Below are 9,139 nucleotides of genomic sequence, written 5' to 3' on the forward strand. Positions count from 1 at the left end.
ATTCCTGGGCTACCATACGCTTTCAGAGGCAACATAGACAATCTGGCAAATTTCAATGTGAAAAAACAGAAACTGAAGCCTTATATTTGACCCTGTAACTTTCTTTAAAAAATGCTATAAAACCTGTACATGGTGGGTACTGTTATACTTGGGAGACTTCGCTGAACACAAGTATTAGTGTTTCAAAACAGTAAAACATATTACAACAAAGATCATCAGTGAAAGTGCCGTTTGTGTGTGAAAAATGCACAAAACTTCACTTTCACTGACAATATCATCACTGTGATATGTTTTACTGTTTTGAATCACTAATATTTGTATTCAGCGAGGTCTAACGAGCAAAGAAGTACCCCCCATGTACAAGTTTTAGGCTGTCTTGGAAAGTTACAAGGTTAAATATAGTGCTAGCAAATTAAATTCCCTGGACTTTCCGCCTGCCTGATGGCTTCCGATGCTCTGCCTCACTGCCGGGCGCCATGTGGGGCAACCCGGAAGTGATCGCTCTGGGGGAACAATCACCCGGCGGCCCGGCAGTGAGGGGGGTTATTGCAGGATGCCTCAACATCGAGGCATCGCTGCAATACCCGTAGAGCGGTTGGAAGCGATCAGGATCGATTCCAGTGCGCAAATGTGCCACGAACGTATCAGGTACCGCCAAGGTCGTTAACGACCAGTTTTTATCGGACATACCTGATACGTCCTTGGTCATTAAGGGGTTAAACCAGGCATGGTGGGAACCTATTGCTAGTAACTGGTTCATTTGTGCTGCTCGGCATTCATGCATATATATTATTCGTAGAAAGAGGGTGTACACAATATTAAACCGTTATGTATTATGAGAAAGTGATGCCATTCTGGAGACAACAGTCTCCAGTCTAAACAGTCTAAGAAATCCCACAAGGCCAAAGATCATATGGTTTATGGATTTTTCAAGAATCCTGTTTAAATAATGGGTATATCATATACATACATACAAAATATGTAATGAAAGCCCAATTTACCATTTTTAATCATATGTATTTTTTGCTTTCATATCTACAGCTTTTTATGTTGATTCTTTGATACTCACCTTGAATCTGTAGACTCAGACATATGAACAGACATTTCTTTCTTTACAATTGAGTTGAGGTGACTTTGCTCTTGAATTGCTCCATTTGTGCCTTGGTAAACATGTTACCTCCCATTCTAAGATAGCCTAAACCATGTAGACCCAATACGTGATACGTACTCCTTTGAATTGTGAATGTTAAGGTGGGTACATATCTGACATTAAAGATATCACTCTCTTTGTAAGACTTCCTGGGTTTTGTTTCCATTCTGTGAATGCATAAAAGATGTATATTTGAACATGACTGCAGTTTGACCATGAGTCTGGAACGTTGAAAAGGTAGTGATCGTAACTACATAGACCTTTTATTCTGCATGTACAATGCCATGTCCTAAATAATCAAAAAACTTTCAGAACTGTACCTGAACAAAGGTATGTTTTAGTACTCTCTTTAAAAAAAAAGAAATTACAGTTTTTATTATTTTCACAAGAAATTAGCAATTCTAGATGGGGATGGGGTGCGCAGAAGGAGAAAAAGGGGGAGGGGGAACAACAGATACATGAATACAACATATTTTTACACAAGAAATATAGTTACAGTGAGGACAAGTTTCCACATTAAATCAGTTTACACATGTCCAAATCTATAGTTATATAGCCACACCACACTCGTGTTCAACCCTAACACCTCTGAGTCCCTAGGGTCTTTATCCAACCATCTGCAATAATTATATTGGTGGGTTAGAGGCACTTTGTGGTGCAGAGTTTACCGACCTCCATGTGTCCCAAGCCTCCCATGCTGCAAGTGTTGTTCTAGATGGTGGCCACACATTATGGTAGCAACGTTCATATGTGCATTGGTTGCTCAGTTCCTCCAGGTGGTTAAGGGTGGGCGATGCCTTGATTTCCAAGCTCTAGCTATTAAGCTATTAAGCTATTATTACAAGTTTCTGCTTAAATTTGGGGACTCGGTCTGGCAGATGCATAGCTAAATAAATGAGTGGGCGTAAGGGCAGGGCGCCTACTGTCAGTTCCTTTAAGAAGTCTTGGACAGAGAACCAAAATGGTGGATTTCTTTGTATTGCCACCAGACATGGAGAACTGTAACTTCCTCTAGGTTGCATCTCCAACATTTTGAAGAACATTTGGGGAATATTTTATTGATTTGCACCGGTACCATGTACCATCTATATATCATATTCCGCTGCTGCTCCAGAAGGGTGGCGGATTTAATAAGTTGTTGAGTCATGCTAAATAGTGTGCTCCACTGATGTGGAGAGCTAATGTAATCTAAGTCATCATTCAATTGCGTTGCAGGTATAGATTTTGGGAATGGGAGGTAGTCTACCAACATCTTGTAACACATGGAAAGAGGTTCACAGTTTGGCGGCATTCGCTTATTAATACAGATCTGTTCCCAGGTAGTAATATCCTGTCTATCGGTTGGCTTTGGGGGGGTCTTTTGTTTGTCCTTGAATTAAGAAGGATTTCAACTGCATACGTGAAAACTGTGAGGTTGGTGGAAGATCATGAGTGGCCATTAAGGAAGAAAAATCCACCAATCTACTCTTGGAGTACTCTCTTTTTAACATTGCCCATTGTACTAACTAAAGAAACCTAAACCCCACTAAACCACACCGTGTATTTAGAAATGTGACACTTTTAGATGGAAAACGGATAAGGGAACTGTAACTTGGTCTACCTGCTAATTATTCCTATCTACTTAAAGGGTTACTCCAACCACCATGACCACTTCAGTGCCTGGAAGTGGTCATGGTGGAATAAATTTGTATATGCATTTTTTTTAGCTTGAGACATTTTTAATTGTTTGCTGGGAGCTAGTTGTACCCCTCGAACATGTGACTTAGACAGCCCTGAACTCTGTTCCTGACTACCTAATTTCAGTTCTATGTATATTTTGCATCTGTCGTCCGTGCATTGCAAGGTGATGATAGCTCTCCTCTCCCACCCTTCACTGTGCACTCCCTCCTGCCTATCTCCTCCTCACCCCACCCCACCCTTTCCTCCCCCTATACTGGGAGTCTTGGTGCCTATAGTGTCTCTAAAAGCTTTTGGTTTTTATTTGGAGCATAATTCATGTTTAAGACACTACAAACTGTTGGTAGAGACATTAGCCTCTAAATATTCAAATGTAATTAAATATACATTTGCATTTGTGTTATTTTGACTGAAGCAAATTAAGTTGCATACAATACAGCCACGAAGTACATGTTTGTCAATATAATAACAATACACTATATACATAATGTTTGTTTGTCCTGTTTACCTACTTAACAAGCTATAGTGCTTTGGAAGTCTAGAGTGTCTCTTTAAGTTCAAAAACATGTCTAAATAAAACCCAGAGCAAAGGAGGCATCTTACAAAGCCATGGTTTTTGGAAACCAACAGTCTCAAACTGTGAGTTTGCATTGTTATAGGACTGACATGCTTGTATAATACCGATTCGGAAATGGTAAGTGTTGGAATAGTGCAGTTTTTAGTATTATATAATTTATGCCGTTTACTGGGAAAACATGCTGGGTATTAGGTGATATGGTTTAGTATCAGTGTATAAGAACACTAATACCACAGTTAGAAAAGTTTGTAAATATATATTATAATTTATACAACCATCAATAGGGTATTGTGGATACTGGTACCAAAGCAGTGATAAAAATACCTAAAACAGATAAAATACCAACAAAGTGTGAACCCTAAAAACATATAGTGCCGTTATGCTATGGTAGGAGTTCCACTCACATGATCCAGAGCTCTACCAGGCTCTGTATAAAAGGCTCAAAAGTTCCAATCCTGGCTGCAAGATCCACTCGCCAATGGCAGGAAACAGGACATCAGATGTAGGTCCGGAAAAAAAAGTGATATCTTATTCAAAATAGAAATAAAAAAAGCACATAATAAAAATAAAATCCCAGGGTACTGGACTAGAATGCTGGTGAAACAATATATATGTATAGATAAATTATAATACAATTACAAGTCCCACTCACCACCACAAAGTAATTTAGGATTAAGAAAACAAAACAAAAATGCAAATGTTCAATAGCAACAAACGTGTTTTGGCTTAACAGCCTTCTTCCAGTTAGGCTTTGAGTACACATCCAATGTATATACGGTTAATGCACTCACATTTACATCAGTAGAACCTTGAAATTGACTATGTCGCACAAACAAATGCTGGTCATATAAATGCAAATATTGTCTATGGAGCTGCAAAAGGGAGCAGTAGTATGATTAGGATTATTGCTTTTTTGACTCCAATAGATCATAATTTGCTCCATGAGTTTTTATAACATTATGATAAATACATTAATATGTCTCCTATTATGAAACTGGAGAACATCTATACAGTGCTTAGACATAGACATATTGTGTCTAGGTTTATATTACCATTTCAAGATATTTTCCGAAAATGTTATTAAAGGAGCAAGTTCAAAACTTGGTATACTGTATATTCCTTCGGAACCCAATTCATGTTTATGTTGCAATATAGAAAAGCCAAATATAAAGGTTTTATTAGAGAAACATTTTGGAGAACTATTATATAAATGGAGAAAACTATTTGAGATATTCCATTGGTGAAACCTCCAATTTTAGGCAACAGAATTGCTTCTTATATATAATCCAGAAATTTATAAACTTGAATGCTCGGTTGTAGGTTAGATGAGACCCTGTGTGGTGACCTATGTGTGTTCACTAACCTTCACATAGAAATAACAGTGCAACAAAATGATCTGTGCACTTTACCAAATCACAATATATATTCAAATAACCATGAATTGTTTTACTTTTGGATTTTCAATCCAGCTCAATCAGAAGTCTTTGCAAAGCAGGTGCTCTGGTCAGTTGTTCGAATCTTGGGTTTAGCTTCACTGATCTAAACAATCAGGAAGTAACATGACCTGTTGTCTGTTTGTAAGCTGGGGGTAGACGTGCAATTTATTTAGTTCTGAATGTAAATTCGAACAAATTTCGCCCATTCGGACATTTCAAATTTTTTGCCCATGCACATCCCTAACAGGGGGCTGTAACAAGGTTTTCAGATGTCAAGGCAAACCTCTTTGGTTCAATCCACACTAACAATTCACCTTGATGATTTCAGTTTTAACACAGGCACTCCAGTGTGACAAAGTATTTTATGAATCCGTGTAAACCAAATAACTGTGAAAAAGGTACACATGGGTTGGCAGTTGCATTTTAACATGGTTGTATACTACAAAAAGTAGATAAAAACACAGAAAATCATCCATGCTCAAATTCATGTTACTCCTGGCTGGTAGGGATTGCTACAGTGTCCATCAGCCAAGAACGTATTTTTGTATTCATCAGAACAGATTGATCCTGGGTGGGGTGCACAGCGCCCAGGTCCTCTTTAGTTAGAGGGCAGAGTGTGCAGTGCTAGGCACCGCCCCCTCGTTTTGTGTCTTGCCACTCTTGTTATGGCTCCTGCCTCTCACAATCAGTGCCGGGTTACAGAGCTGGTAGGCAAAGGTTACAAGCTGCTTGAGTACAATATGGCATCAGTAAGCTGTTTTAAAAGAGAAATTGACTCAGGCACTGGTTAGCCATTTTGGGACAAAGATGTCTTTGATTAGCCATTTTGACACACATATTGCACTGATAAGCTATTGTGGGACAACAATGGCACTGACTAGCTACTTTGAGAAGTAGGTGACATGTTACCTGGTGAAATTAGGGGGTCCACAAAGGCAGAGTCATTTCCATAGAAAATGTGGCCTGACCAGTGCCAGACTCATTTAAGTCCCGCTGGATCCCAAGGAAGCCGCCCTGATCTAAACAAGAGATTAACTAAAAATATGTAAACTATGACATGTTTGTGTGTGTCAGTGTGTGTATGTGTAGGTGTGTGTTTCAGTGTATGTGTATTTATCTATGCATTCAAATATTCAAACGCCAACACTACACTTCAAATGTACCACTGCATTCAAATGCCAAAGCTACACACAAATACACCAGTGCAGTCAAACTCTAACCATATATACAAACGCAGCCCTGCATTCATATGCCAACACTACACAAATGGGGACACACACGCACACATACTCCATACAAAAACATGTTCACATTCAAACACACAAACATTGCTGACAAATACAACACTGCAAGGATGGGCAAATGGTAATCCCTAAATTATATCTTGCACCAGGACCTTCTCTACATTAGTTCAACTACTGTGCCAAGCCTACATTGACAATTAGACATGTGCAATTCCTTTGTTCCAAATGTAAATTTGGACCAATTTCTGGCAATTCGGATATTCGGATGCTTCCGAATGTTCGAATTGCCGAATTTCCGAAAGCCTGGGCCCCCAAGGCAAAAGAAGTGGAGTGGTTTCCATAGAAAAAGGGTGTGGCTAAAAGTGTTATGTTTGTGAAGGGGATGCTTTTAGCAATATAGCCACACTCATCTAGGGACACCAACAATGTTCGTGTACCCAGACGTCAATGACCCTGGGATCAGCTCTACATCAGAGACACATTTGGTCAAATGGTATAATTGAATTATTACCCGCTCTAATATTGATTTTGACATGACCTTGAGTGTTTCAAATGTATAAAGAAAACTTCAAAGCAAAAAATTTACAAGTCATTTCCTTGAAGCATGGTCATTTAATATACATTGCGTAAAAAAAAACCCTCCCATGCCACAAAAGCAGGTGTGCCTCCCTAGTCATGACTAAAGGGGCCCAAGGTCAGATTGAACATAGTTTATTGTTAGAGATATTGTTGCAGATAGCTTACATGTATCTCAATGGAATTTCAGCTTATTTCCTCGAACATGTATAATCTGAGCAGGATATTACAGTCATTGTACCGTACCTAAAAAAAAAAAAAAATTACTACCAGAATGCTCAGATTTAAGAGAAGCAGATTCTATTACATATGATACATGCAACGTCAATGGATGTCCGTATAACAATTTTATTATAATACATGTGCCATTAATGTTACTGTAATGTTACTGTTATCATAATGTATAAATAGAAACATTAATATATTCTGCAGCAGTATTAATATATATGGCATACACACCAAACTAGTAATACTGAGAAGGCTTTTAAATAATATTGGTGCATTAAAAGTCATTGATATACTATTGCTGACGATTAATTTCTTAAGTCAATACTCGGTTACAGCAATGCATAATTGTTGTTAGGAGTGGGCTTTGGGGGCTGGAGTCCTGAAGTAATACTTTTATGGAGCTTTTTATCAAAGCAGTCACCTATTATAAGAAGAAAGATCAGTAGTATGGTTCCCCCTGGGTGATAGTCAAGAGGTGGTTCGGGGAAAATGAACTTTGTCGGAGCGTGATTACACCGCTATACTTTCATTGAGATCCAAAAGAGCATCAGGACCATTGAAAAAATATTTTTTTTCCTTAGACTATTACCTAGTATAATATTAACAGGTAGAATTATTTCCAGATTAAAATGAGTCTGTGTCATGTTTTGTGTGACCGAGTAAGGTGCTTACCTCTGGCATACCAATTTTATTGGAACCCAGCTACCATCATCAAAGTGTAGTTGATATGTGTTGGTAATACAGAGCTTGATTATGTTAGTCTCAATGTCAGCTATGATGTCCCTTATAGTCTTCCCATTCAACCTGTACCTATGGAGGACTTGCGAAGTCAAGGAACTGAACCCAGGTATAATAGATCTTCTCCCTTCTATTAGGTCTGTGGCATCACCGTAGAACTGCAGCAGTCACACCAATAAGTTTACTAGTCACTCTGTAACTATTCATGGTGGCTTCCTCTTGCTGTTCTCTGTTCTTCTTCTACAACACCTTTGAGCTGTAGGAAATTATTGGGCAGTATTACAGTATCAGTGCATATTTTAGAATAATCCATGTAATTTGTACTAGCAAATAATGTACACTATCAATAAGAGAACAAAACACATACATTAATTTTAAAATACAATGTAAATCTACCAGTATGTATTTTACTTTTGTTACAGTTGCGAACTAACCTCTAAACGAGCCGTGAGAGGTCTCCTAGCCCCAGCTCCACTTGGTGTCTGGAAGATCACTAGTGAGTATTTCTCAGATCAATCCAGTGCTTCAGTAAAAAAGCATTGGGGTCCTACACAGTGCACTGTGCCAGTAGAGTGCTTGCCATAAAGAGGTATGAATCTTCTGTTTCTCTTTGTGAGAAACATGGACGTCTGCCCTGAGCAAGAAAAATCAAGAGAAAGACCACGCTCACTGCTGTCTGACTCTCATTAAATATAATGATGATGTAATATACCCAAGAAAAGGACCAGACACTGAGTGGTAGTGCAAAAGAACTCCAGGCAACTATTTGAACTCACAAAGTACTTTGTTAGGAAAAAGGCAACGGACAATGGAGGCATAAGTATCAAGTTTTAGCTCTAAAGAATCTTTGCCAAGCCAGAGCTGGAACTACCGGTGGTACAGCCAGTATGACCACACTGAGTCCCATAGGCTGGTAAAGGGCCAATCAGGTGGGTCGATCACACTCAATAGACATCTCTGATCAGAGGCTTGGCCGGGTGCCACTGCCCTTTAACGGTGCGACCAAATTGGAAGTGTTGAGAGAAAGTGAGTTCAGGTCAATCCCTTCTAGGCTACAGAGAGCCATGCTGTGAAGGATATGAGAAGGCAGAGAGAGGAAAGTGAGCCTGGAACAACCGCAGACTCACGTTAGTTCTCATTGGACCCCAGGGAACCCGCCCAGATTTGAACAGGTGGGTGGCTAAAAATATGTAAATTATGACTTGTATGTGTTCCAGTGTGTGTATATATGTGTGTGCCAGAGAGTGCATATGTGTATGTATGTGTGTGCCAAATACAAACAGTGCCCTGCATTCAAATGTCAACACTACACATAAATTAATTCAAGTGCCAACACTACATACAAGTACACCCGTGTATTCAAAGGCCAGTACTACACAGAAATACACCCTTATATTCACACACACATGCACTCCATATAAAAGGATGGACAAATGGTATACCAAGCCGGCAAAGTCACGGGGGAATTGCACAACACTTGACCTTTTTGCTGCCCTTGTACTAGATGAGGCCA

The sequence above is a fragment of the Pelobates fuscus genome, chromosome 6 (assembly GCF_036172605.1).
Source record: "Pelobates fuscus isolate aPelFus1 chromosome 6, aPelFus1.pri, whole genome shotgun sequence".
Classification (NCBI taxonomy): domain Eukaryota; kingdom Metazoa; phylum Chordata; class Amphibia; order Anura; family Pelobatidae; genus Pelobates; species Pelobates fuscus.